General features: G+C 43.7%; 1 long non-coding RNA gene across 1 annotated transcript in view; it reads left to right on the top strand.

The window, feature by feature from the left end:
* The window catches only part of LOC123629873, a 29919-nt gene extending 21559 nt beyond the window's left edge, over positions 1–8360 (top strand). Inside the window, exons 4-6 of the long non-coding RNA XR_006732345.1 lie at positions 5386–5514; positions 6199–6346; positions 8209–8360. This is a non-coding gene — a long non-coding RNA (uncharacterized LOC123629873). The remainder of the gene's footprint in view (positions 1–5385; positions 5515–6198; positions 6347–8208) is intronic.
* Positions 8361–12716: the final 4356 nt, after the last annotated feature.

The following is a 12716-nucleotide window of genomic DNA, read 5'->3' as shown; positions in this document are numbered from 1 at the left end:
AAGTAGAATTTGGTAAAAGAGGATCTATTCTGCTGGAGGAGCACGGAAGAGTCAGGAAGCCTTCCCCGAGGAGATGATATTCTAGCTGGGTCACAAAGAAAACTTTAGCCTGTTCCCAGCAGAGCGTGTGTTCTAGAGACCGGGATCAGCCCGAAGTTTGGAGGAACGAAAGAAGGCTGGTTGTAGTCCAAGAATACCGTGCAAGGCATTTCTAGAGTATACAGTTTCTATGTGGGGAATGGTGGGAAATGAGATGGAAAGAGGGTAGAAAACCAGTTCTAATTCTAGCCTCCTTTGTGACTCTAAGCATGAATAAGGTGAGTGGGGAATGTTGGGGGAGGCATGGAGTAGTGGCCTTGCTGGGAACCCACAGGGCTCTGCCCACTTTCTTCCCGCAGTGGGTACAGGCGCAGCCAAGGGAAGGGACGGTCTGCCCAGGTGTGCACTGACCTCTGTGAGTCTCCCTGAAATCCTGCTGTGCACAGTGAAAGAATTTCCTAGTGGTGGCTGGCAAGTTGACTAAAAGCAATTTCAAAAAAGGAGTTCCAGAAATATTCTAAGTAATGGTAGCATCATCAGGAGAAGTACACATCCAAGTGCATTTATAGTACTACATTTGAAGAGTACTCAGGTAAGAAAATATAGAAAATTAACTTTCTCAGCAGCTCTTCTGAGAGTTCCTGGGGAGGTTTTAAAAACACAGGTGCCTGGTTTCCACCCCTAGAGATTCTGATTTAATTGGTCTGATTGTGATAACTGGTATTCAGTTTTCAGAAGTTCCCCAAGTTAGAAAAGATTATAATTTGCAGCTAAGGTTGAGAACCACTGAATTAGTGTAAATGCTGACAGCTCCAAGACTCAGGCTGTTAGGAAGATTAAAAGAAATAATGGGGCCGGGCGCGGTGGCTCACGCCTGTAATCCTAGCTCTGGGAGGCCGAGGCGGGTGGATCGCTCGAGGTCAGGAGTTCGAGACCAGCCTGAGCAAGAGTGAGACCCCGTCTCTACTAAAAATAGAAAGAAATTATCTGGCCAACTAAAAAATATATATACAAAAAAATTAGCCGGGCATGGTGGCTCATGCCTGTAGTCCCAGCTACTAGGGAGGCTGAGGCAGTAGGATCGCTTAAGCCCAGGAGTCTGAGGTTGCTGTGAGCTAGGCTGATGCCACGGCACTCACTCTAGCCCGGGCAACAAAGTGACACTCTGTCTCAAAAAAAAAAAAAAAAAAAAAAAGAAATAATGGATGTAAAGTTTTTATATGGCACAGTGCCTACCACATATACATTGCATTTTAAAAATAGCAGTGAGTCAGAATACTTGAAAAATGCAAGTCTCTCAAAAATACTTGAGATATAATTAACTGAACTTTTGATTCGGAATTGGACATTTCATATTTAATGAGCTCATACAGAGGTTTTCAGTCTGTTTTACCCGGAGCCGTGATGACCAGTGTGGGTGAGTGCTGGGGTAGCTGATGCTCCAGCAGCAGCAGGACAGTTCTGTCCTCTCTTTTCCATAAATAAGAGTTTTGCATATAACTTTAGATGAATTTTTAAAAAAGGATTTTACTGGAAAAAAGGGAAGGAGGGAGGGAAAGAAAGCACACACTGTACATAGAATGAAATGTTTAGGTGAGTTTTTCGAGATTGAGAGCTGAAAAATTGTGAAGTGGGTTAAAGGAAGTTGTTGAATTCTTTTTTTCATTCTTTTTCTTTCTTTCTTTCTTTTTTTTTTTTTTTTTGAGACAGAATCTTACTCTGTTACCTGGGCTAGAGTGCAGTGGTGTGATCATAGCTCACTGCTCAAACTCCTGGGCTCAAGCAATCCTACTGTCTCAGCCTTCTGAGTAGCTGAGACTACAGGTGTGCACCACTAAGCCTGGCTAATTTTTTAATTTTTTGTGGGGATGGGGTGTTGCTATTTTGCTCAGGCTGGTCTTGAACTCCTGGCTTCAAGTGATTCTTCTGCCTCTGCCTCCCAAAGTGGTAGGATTACAGGCATGAGCTACTGCACCTGGCCAGGAAGTTGTTGAACTTTTATTTAGTGAAAAAGCCTTAATTTTCTGGGCCAGTTCAGAGCAGTGGGCTTAACCTGAAACTTCTTCAGTTCTATTTTATTTTTCAATTTGTGGTTAGAAAACATCACTTACATTTGTTATTATAATAATTTTCACTTTTCTATGACATTTCAGAAATTCCAAAGTTCCTGAGGAAATTACACATGATGAAATTGATGTAAAATCAACAGTATTATGGGACTTTTAAAAAATACTTAGGCTGGGCGTGGTGGCTCACGCCTGTAATCCCAGCACTCTGGGAGGCCGAGGTGGGAGGATCGCTCGAGGTCAGGAGTTCGAGACCAGCCTAAGCAAGAGCGAGACCCCTCTCTACTAAAAATAGAAACAAATTATATGGACAACTAAAATATATGTAGAAAAATTAGCTGGAAATGGTGGTGCATGCCTGTAGTCCCAGCTACTCGAGAGGCTGAGGCAGGAGGATCGCTTGAGCCCAGGAGTTGGAGGTTGCTGTGAGCTGGGCTAACGCCACAGCACTCTAGCCCGGGCAACAGAGCGAGATTCTGTCTCAAAAAAAAAAAAAAATTCTCAAGTGGGTTATTGAACAGATGATTTACGAGCATGCAGGCAAGGGTGTGCACAGCATGTTAAGATGAGAGAGGGTGATGTCACGGAAAGAACTGGACTCACAAGACCGATTCCGCCTTCGCGGCCTCATCCTGTCAGTAAGCAGCTGTGTGGACATGAGCACATCACTTGACTTCTTTGAACTACAATATCTTTATTTGGAAAATAAGGTTATCAAATTAGTTGTCCTTTAATAGTCTGTTTAGCCACAAAGAACATAGCATCCCCAAGGGTACCAAATTTGCCACAATTATTTTAATTGGGCTTCCCAATGATAAAAGAGCTGCCATTTATGAAAGAGTACATCACATATTAATACTCGGTATTTATGTCACTTTATGAAATACCATGGTCCCATGACAAGAAGGTATTATTAATCCCTTTTAACAAATGATGAAATGGAGGCTCCAAGTGGCTAACAACAGATCAGATAAGTCAGGATCAGAATGTATCCTGATATCAAAATCAATTGACAGGTGTCCCATGCTGTTACGAGAGGCAAAGGGAACATATTTAGGGTGGATGACACTATAATGAGATAACACTATAGGAGCATGGCAACAAAAGTTCTTTTTTGTTTGCATAGTGATATCTAAAATATATTGATACCATATGGATCCATGTTCATTTCATGAAAAGTTTCTTCTGGTATTCCTGTAACCTTGAACTGTTTAACACTTTTATAAACAATTTGGTTGAAAGAATAGAAAAAAATTTGGGTCAAATTTGCAAGAAAAGAAAAACAATTTAAGACAGATACCCAGATTAATAATTTATTCACATATTCATTTATTCAAGTATCACATCCAAAGCAGGATTTGAGTAATTAAGCTAATTCATTCACAGAATGGTAAGTATTAAACACAGTGAAATGTGTTAGCATTGAAAGTAAATTCCTGCGCTGGGCATCTAAACTGTCTTTCTAAACATAAAAAGGCCTTAACTTTGAACAGGGCTGGGATTTGGGAAATTGTAGCAAGTAGTGAGAGTGGTTGGGATCGACTCTTGGGCTGCCATTTGCGGCTCCCCAAAAGGATTGGAAAGGGTGATACCTAAATATATTTTTCCCTTAGTCATAGGATAGGAGGGAGGAGAACCTCGGGCTAACAAAAACTTGTATGAAATTGATGCAGGTCATCTCAAGTTGATTTCAGGTCTAACAAAAGCCAACCGTTGGAAATTTCTAGCATGAAAGACTGATGTCACCTTCAGGCGCAGTCACAGAAGGGAGTGCTCAGACCTGGGGAGGCAGTACAGGCCCCCGTTTCTGTGTTGACTGGGCCACGTCCTGCCCGTGTGGTTCCCCTCCCACGTGGTCCCCAGGCCATCGTGGCTGCCTTTCTCCGTGGATCTTTCTGAAAGGTCTGGAAAGCATATCGAGTGAGGAGCAGCCGGGACAGTTAGAAAAGAAAAGGCTTAGTAGTGACACTGACATGAGAGCTTCTTTCAAATATTTGAGGAACCGCTGTTTGGAAAAGATAGTTGGTTGGTTCTGAGACTTTGAAAGCAAAACTAGAAGTGGGTGAAGTTGAAAAGCACTGTCTCCAAGTAGAGCCTTTCCCAAACTGAACGGCACGCCTTTGGGGATTAAGAGCCTGCTAATCACTGGTTCTCTTCAATTCAGTGAACATTTATTGAGTTCTTACTGTGTGCCATTCTGAATGCTGGGAGGACATCAGTGGTAAAAGTGGGCAAAAATCTTCGCTCTGGGGTTATTAATTAGTAGGGGTAGGGAGACTTTCAATAAATAATAAAATAAATCAGTAAAATATATGCATTATGTATAAGATGTGTGTATCTGTGTTAAAAGGGGAAAAAATTATGGTCTAAGAGTAGAACAAGAGATGAGGAATGAGAGGAGATGGAAGGGAATGAAGTGGAATGCAATCGCAAATACGGTGTTGGAGTAAGTTGGTCTCACTGAGAAGGAGACTATATTAGTGAGGGTTCTCTGGAGAAATAGAACCAACAGGATGTACAGAGATGTGTAAAAACAGATTTACTAGGAGGGATCGGCTCCCATGGTTATGGAGGCTGAGACAGTCCCTGACCTGCTGTCTGCAAGCTGGAGGCCACAGGAGGCCCGGGGTGAAGACCCAGCCCAGACATGAAGTCCTGGGAGCCAAGGGGCAGCGGTCTGAGTCTCAGTCTGCATGTGAAGGCCGAGCACCGGGGGACAGTGACGGCACCGGGGGCAGTGACAGCACCAGGGGACAGTGACGGCACGGGGGACAGTGACGGCACCGGGGACAGTGACAGGCACTGGGGACAGTGACAGGCACCGGGGACAGTGACGGCACCGGGGGCACTGACGGCCAAGGGCAGGCAGAGAGCAGGTTTGCCCTTCCTCTACCTTCCGGTCTGTCCCAGCCCTCAGTGGGGGGGTGCTGCCACCCGCAGTGGGGAAGGGGGGTCTCCACTCAGTCGGGGGTTCACACACTAGTCTCTTCCAGCAACACGCACCCCGGCTGTCTAGGTCTCCCTCGAGCCGGTCAGCGTAGCACTTGGAATTAACCACCGCAGCGACGTGTGAACAAGGACTTCAGTGACGATGCGAGGGAGTTTTCTTAGGGAGGAGCGTTGGAAGGAGAAGGAAAAGCCTCGCAAAGCCCCGAGGTGCGAACGTGGCAGCGGTTGAGTGTCCCTGGTCTGAAACGTTTGGGGCCAGAAGTGTTTCGGATTTTGGAGCATGTGAGATTTCAATTTGTGCATGAGGGGTGCTTGACCTGTATTTACGCAGAGCATTTGGAAGCGAAGTTTAAGAGAGGATCGGGACCACATGACCTCTGGGAAAGCCTCTGCCAACTCCACATTCCCGGAGTTCCTGAGTCTGACGGTCGAGAATAACGAATCTGGTGGCCGTGAGCAGGTGAGTTCAGGAGCAGAGGTGCCAGACCAGGGCTCACAAATTCCCACGGTGAAGGGGCCAGACAGACAGTGTAAACATTTTAAAAGATTAGCAATGTATTAACATATTTTAAAACATTATGTAAATGGAATCAAGCATGTTTGCAGGCCAGATATTGCCCAGTGGGCACCAGTTTAAGACCATGGTACTGGAGAAAGTAAACTCAGTTAATAATCCTTCTATAAAGTCTTGGGCAGGGAATCAAAGGAGAACAAAAGAAAAAAGAAGAAATCTGGGAGTCTTTGATAAGAATTATCTGTTTGTCACAACTTGACAAGGAACCAAAAGGGAAGAAAGAATCAAAGATTACTCTTTGCTGTAGAGCCTGGGAGACAAGTTCACCCTGACTTTGGTCTTCCCCAAGTAAAGGTCACTTGGATTTTTCCTACACGTTATCAATGGCTGGATACTGATTTATCCTCTCATTGCCTTATACACAATTCCATAGCATTTGGGAACTTAGAATTCAGTTAGAGAAAGAAAACATAACCCAATACAATCTTTTTCAATTATTTTGTGTCGATGATGTAATTACAGTCATGAAACTCTTGCATGGAGGCTCAGAATTAACTATGATAATTACAAAGAGACAGATAAAACATTTATTCTTTTTGATATACGACTTTTCCTGTTTCCTGGCTGCAGGTGCCTTCGTTTGCAAGATGGTGCCATTTGTCCAGGCTACGGCCATCGTGGCAGAAATTCTCACCATGACCCGCATTGCTGTGGAAACTTGTGCATCCTTTTAAGACGAAGCGGCAATATACCCACCGAAGGGCGTTCACGACGCTGGGTGAGGCCGCTGGGTGCGCCGTGGCGGTGCTGATGTCATTGCAGAACAAAGAGAACCATGTTTATAAACTAGATGAGTAGCTTCTCCTTTGACTTAGAGGTCACTGGGGTGTCATTTGAGGGTTTCAGTCCTCTCCCTGTTTGCCGCTCCCTCTACCCTCGCTCTCCGCCAGGCCCACTGCACACTGAAAAATCCATCACTTTGCATGCACTTCTTCAGTTTAAGTCTGAAACTTCTCAGCGCTGCTGCCAGCTGATCTAGAATAGCCTGTTAGTGGCATCCATGTCAACATTCGTTAGACTGGCAAACTGCCATCCTAGTGAGGAAGGCTTTAGGCTAAGGTAACAGGCGGGTAGATTTTGGCAGAGGGCAGAAAATGTGTTTTTAGAAAAGTGGAAAACAGGGGCCCTGCTCAGAGGTGGCCCTGGGGGTGAGAACACAATAGTAGGAGGTCACAGCGTGTGTGGAAACGATGGGTACTGAGCCCTGGAGATGCCAGACCCAGACAGATGCCACCCACTCCATGAGTTTGCTTTACACATTCCTGGGTCTCAGTTCTGTAACTGTACCTGGCTGAGCACGTCGGGATGGACACATACCTCATGACAAATGGTAAATTCGAAGCAGCGTCCTATAACCTAGTACCTATAAAACAGAATAATTTCTCTATTCAATAATTACAATTGTGTCATTTAAAACCTTCTTTACCATAAACACAACTTATGGATTAAGTGAGTCTCAGCTCCCAGAAACCCAAAGCAATACCCAGTATTCTCAATGGTTCCACCCACTATAGAAAGATCCAGCAGAATTTAAGCTGGGGAATCTGCCCCCAAATCAAAGCTGAGGCTCTTGATTCTGTCCTCTTTCTGGTCTGCTAAGATTCGTAGGTTGAAATGCTCCTCTGCGGTTAATCTGGTTTTCCTTTGCTAAGGGCACATCGTCCAAGCAGTTCCTCTCGACAGACTCGTGGGGGACAGGGAATTTGGAAGGAGCACCCTGGGTTTTTTTCTTTTGTTTTTCTTTTTTACTGCCACGAGCACCCTGGTTTTTGAAGTTATAGGTGTTTGTTTTCTAAATAAGAAAATAATACCTCTGTTATTGTGCTTACAATAAACGTACTTTGGATTTTAAGAAGGAATGATAGAGGGTGGTGTCTGACCTGTTTAAAGTTATCCATCCATTCAACAAACATGGATCTGCCCCTATGGCAGCCAGGACTTTTCCCTGGAATCTTATTTCAGGAAACAAAACAATAAAAATGGCATTGTCCTTGCCCTCAGGGAGTTCAGAGGAAGTTGAGAAGAAGTGAGGACAACACAGGCCCTGCACTAGAGACAGCAAGGAATTAGTGTCAGTTTAGTAGGAAATGTTGGTGGCCTTCAAAGCGGCTTTTGAGTGAAATCCTGGAAAATGAGTCCACAGACAGGCAGTGGTTAGGGTGGCCCATCCAGGGTAAAGGCATGAATCGTGAAAAGCACGGTGCATTCTGGGACACAGGAACTCAGAACAGGCCTCGGGTGTGAAGACCTTGCACAGGTGTGAAGACCTTGCACAGGTGTGAAGACCTTGCACGGGTGTGAAGCGGGAGAGAGGCGAGTGAGATCACAGAGCACCTCAGCGGGTTCATCCTACAGGCAACAGAACACTATTAGGGAGTTTTAAACATTTAAATCCTGTCCTGGGAAGACTATTCCAGAGCAGTGAAAGAGTAGAAGCGACAACCTTGGAGGAGACCATTGCACTGCTCCGCGGCAGTGACTGGCTGCCCTGAGAATAGGGGGTCTTGATGATTAGAGAATTATACATGGATATATTTTGCTCAACTGTGGGCTATTCTGATGATTTTAACATTTTTGCAGGTGTGGTCTGGTTGGTGGCAGTCATCGTGGGATCACCCATGTGGTACGTGCAACAACTTGAGGTAGATGTAGACTCGAGACTGGGATCGATAATCTTATTGTTCAACTATTTTCTCCTCCTAACAATAAACATTTTCCTTCCTGCAAGAGTATTATAGAAAATTTGTGTGAACTCATTTATTTCACGGAAGGTTTTTCAAGTGGAAGAAAATAATTTGTTTTTTTTGTGTTTGTGTATGTGTGTGTGTGTGTGTGTGTGTGTGTGTGTTTTGAGTCAGAGTCTCAATCTGTCACCCTGGCTAGAGTGCTGTGGCATCAGCCTAGCTCACAGCAACCTCAAACTCCTGGGCTCAAGCAATCCTCTTACCTCAGCCTCCCTAGGAGCTGGGACTATAGGCGTGTGCCACCATGCCCGGCTAATTTTTTTCTCTATATATATATTTTTAGCTGTCCATATAATTTCTTTCCATTTTTAGTAGAGACAGAGTCTCGCTCTTGCTCAGGTTGGTCTCGAACTCCTGACCTCAAGCGATCCTCCCGCCTCGGCCTCCCAGAGTGCTGGGATGACAGGCATGAGCCACCACGCCTGGCCAGAAAATAATTTGTTTTAAGATTTTTTTTCTCTGTTTTATTTAGTTCTCATTGATACTATGTTAACACTTTAATGCTTAAAATGAAATTTTAAAAATGTACCAACGTCACTTTCTACATTTTCCTGCAAGCTGAGCATGCTTTTCCTAGTGTTCTCAAATGCGTTGTTACATTTTAAGAGTTCAGTGATTGCTCTAGGTTTTTCTTTTATTTTCAAGTCATGTAAAAAATTGTAATAGATTGTCTACTTATTAGTGGATTCCCCTTCATAAGTCTTTTCTTATCGGCCTCCTATTCATTAACAAATTGAAATTCTACTTGGAAGCATGTTGGGGATCATCTTATCCAACCTCTCTCCTTTCCCTACACCTCTGTCAGATGGCCCAGCCAGGCGCGGGGAGTAACAGCAAAGGGGACACTATGCAGGTGTTGAGCAGCCAGTCACCTGGGCTCAGTGCCCTCTGGGCATGGCTGTTGCTCAGCATTGATTCCTGACCTCATGAATTTCTCAGAGACAACATCACTGAGGCTTCCGACCCTGCTGTGTCCTCGGGCCAGCAGCTCAGAACGACCTCTGAGCTCCCACACTTGCAGCCTTTCTGCCGAGCAGCGGGAAGCCCACGGGGCCGGAGCCCTTTTATAAGCGACTCAGTCTAGTTCCAAATTGTGGGCTCCATTTCTGGCACATAGAAAACAGATTTGTCAATTTTGAAAAATAAAATTGTTTTATTATATACTCTGAATATATTTTAAATCTACAACTCATTTTGCTTGTAGAAAATGCATATAATCTAACTGTCAAAAGCCAGTCCTCACTGTTAGACGGATGAGCTAAATCAGATTTACTTCTTGTCAGAAAAAAGTCTGATTTCATTTTTCAGGTCACATAAAAGTATTCATATGCAATCCCATGGCCACCCTTTCAGGCCTGAATTCTCTGAGTGCGGGTGGTTGAGCTCACAGAGAGCTTGCATTTCTCACCTGGCTGCTGCAAAGCACCAAGGCCATCCACATTTCTCACCCACGGCTGTTTCCCTCCCACTGGGCTCTTCTCAAGAGTGATGTATTTAGCAAATTTCAAGTGAGGGAAACAAGGAGGTGGTGAAATTAAAGCCGTCGTCACTTCTGCCTCCTCACTGTATGAAAAATGTGAATTCATAATGTCCCTGTCCAAATACCTTTTTTCCTATGCCAGGCTTTACTCTGAAAAGAAATGTATAATATTTAAGACAGGCCAAAGCACAGAGCCCTACCATGGGTTTATGACCGCTTGATCAAGGTGGCTTCATTGACATCAGTAATCTGAATTCTCTGTCCTTTTTTTTTTCCTTTTTTTGTGCCCCATAGTAAGATTTGGATTGGGTGAGACATGTAACTTGTATAAGCTGGGAGAAGGGTGATTATGAAAGAAGAAATGGGAATGTGGGCCCAGCATGACACCCAGGCCTCAGGTGCTGTATTAGGAGAATTTTACAGAAGTATAAGCTTTTTTCTTACCTCTGATGAGTAACCAAAAAGCTTCTTTTCCCCCATTCAACTGACATTGAACATTGCTGATAAAATTTGCTGGGAATATAGGCAGAAATATGCCTTAAGATCTAAGTATTCATCTAGAAAGCTCCAGAGTGACTAAAATGACAGTTGTTTTCATAAATTCATTTTTGCTCCTGTTACCCAGAGATGTGAATTTTGAATATGCTTTAAAGGTTTGGATTGTCCTTGAAATGATCCGTTTTTAGCAGTTTCTATTATTATTATTGGAAATAGTATGAAGAAATCAGCAAACAAATACAATCTGAATATTTGTAGATTGGCAATAGTTTGAATCCCAATTTTTCATTCATCTCAGAATTTAAAAGCTACCAGTTGACTTTTAAATATCTTTCCAAGCAGTCTAATCGTTGTAATATGAAATTGCAGTAACAAGAAATGGCTTTCAGTCCTTTCCAACTAGAAGTCTGAAGCCTTGTCTAATCTCTCTCTTCAACAACTGAAGAAGCAAAATAATTTAACATTAAAGTAGCTGACATGATACACAAAATATTTTTCAATATGTATTTGGGTAAGTGTAATGCTTTTTCAGCCAATTGAAAACTTGTGACTAGTGAAAATAAAAGTTGAGAAAGACAAAAAAATGAAGCTCAATTCCATTTAAAATGGGAAAGATAGTTTAAAAGTCTTAAGACCTTCAGCAGTTAAGTATTCATAGAAAAACCACATTTCACAACAAGAGAACAATTAAAATTGTATCTCATTTGAAATATGTACCGGTGGCAAATTAGAAAGAGCTTAATGTTGCGTAACAGGAATACTTGGCTGCTGTCTGTTCTTTTGACACTGACTACGGGTTATTTTAACTGAATTGTTCTTACTGTAAAGGTCAAGCATGATCTCCTGTATGAGAAAGAGCACAGCTGCTGCTTGGAAGAGTGGCCCAGCCCCGCGCACCAGCAGATCTACAGCACCTTCGTCCCTGTCATCCTCTCCCTCCCTCCTCTGATGCTGACGCTTGTCCCATACAGCAAAATCGGCTACGAACTTTGGATAAAGAGAAGAGTGGGGGAGGGTTCCATGCTTCGGACTATTCATGGGACAGAAATGTCCAAAATAGTCAGGTCTGTTTCCTGAAATAGTTACCTCTGTTCAAAATATTTTTAAGTAGTTGTGCTAGAAGGGACAGCTGCCGGGGACCTCAGGGCCACTAGGTAATTTTGCCAGAGCGTCACTGGAATTCACGTTTAGGGCACTGGCTCTCTGGAGGTTTTTTGTTTTTTTTTTTCTTTTTGAGACAGAGTCTCGCTCTGTCGCCCGGGCTAGAGTGAGTGCCGTGGCGTCAGCCTAGCTCACAGCAACCTCAAACTCTGGGGCTCAAGCGATCCTCCTGCCTCAGCCTCCCGAGTAGCTGGGACTACAGGCATGCGCCACCATGCCCGGGTAACTTTTTCTATATATGTATTTTTAGTTGGCCAGATAATTTCCTTCTATTTTTAGTAGAGATGGGGTCTCACTCTTGCCCAGGCTCGTCTCCAACTCCTGACCTCGAGGGATCCTCCTGCCTCAGCCTCCCAGAGTGCTAGGACTGCAGACGTGAGCCACCGCGCCCAGCCCAAGTATGGGTTTTTCTAAACTTAAAGCACCATGCAAATGTGTCGATCTCTAGTAGATGTAAATCTCCTTTACAGGAGTAATGGAGAAACTTAGTCTGAATCTCTGGCTTAATCAGATTATTTAGAAATATAAGAAAGTGTTGAATTTTAATTCTATCCTTACAGCTTCCCTTATTTCATAAACACTGATATTTTATTGCCACAGGCATGAGGCTTTTTAATATAAAGTGAATAAGAGCTTAGTCACTAAAGTTAGACTGCCTAAATTCCCATCTAAAATACATCTTTTACGAGCCATCTGCAAGTAACTTAACCTTTTTTGTGCCTCAGTTTCTGTAACTGTCAAATGGCTCAGTGGGAAGATTAATTACATAATCTGTGCCAACCGTCTGTAAGTGCCAGGCACCAGAAGGATACGGATGATGTGAGAAATACATGGATGGGCCGGGCGCGGTGGCTCACGCCTGCAATCCTAGCACTCTGGGGGGCCAAGGCGGGTGGATTGCTCGAGGTCAGGAGTTCGAGACCAGCCTGAGCAAGTGCGAGACCCCATCTCTACTAAAAATAGAAAGAAATTATATGGCCAACTAAAAATCTAGATAGAAAAAATTAGCCAGGCATGGTGGCGCATGCCTGTAGTCCCAGCTACTCGGGAGGCTGAGGCAGTAGGATCGCTTAAGCTGAGGAGTCTGAGGTTGCTGTGAGCTAAGCTGACGCCACGGCACTCACTCTAGCCTGGGCAACAAAAAAAAAAAAAAAAAAAGAAAAGAAAAAAAAAGAAATAGGAAGGAAATTTTGGGAAGTCACATG

The sequence above is a fragment of the Lemur catta genome, unplaced genomic scaffold (assembly GCF_020740605.2).
Source record: "Lemur catta isolate mLemCat1 unplaced genomic scaffold, mLemCat1.pri scaffold_55_ctg1, whole genome shotgun sequence".
NCBI classification, from domain to species: domain Eukaryota; kingdom Metazoa; phylum Chordata; class Mammalia; order Primates; family Lemuridae; genus Lemur; species Lemur catta.
This window is presented reverse-complemented; position numbering and strand designations above follow the sequence as displayed.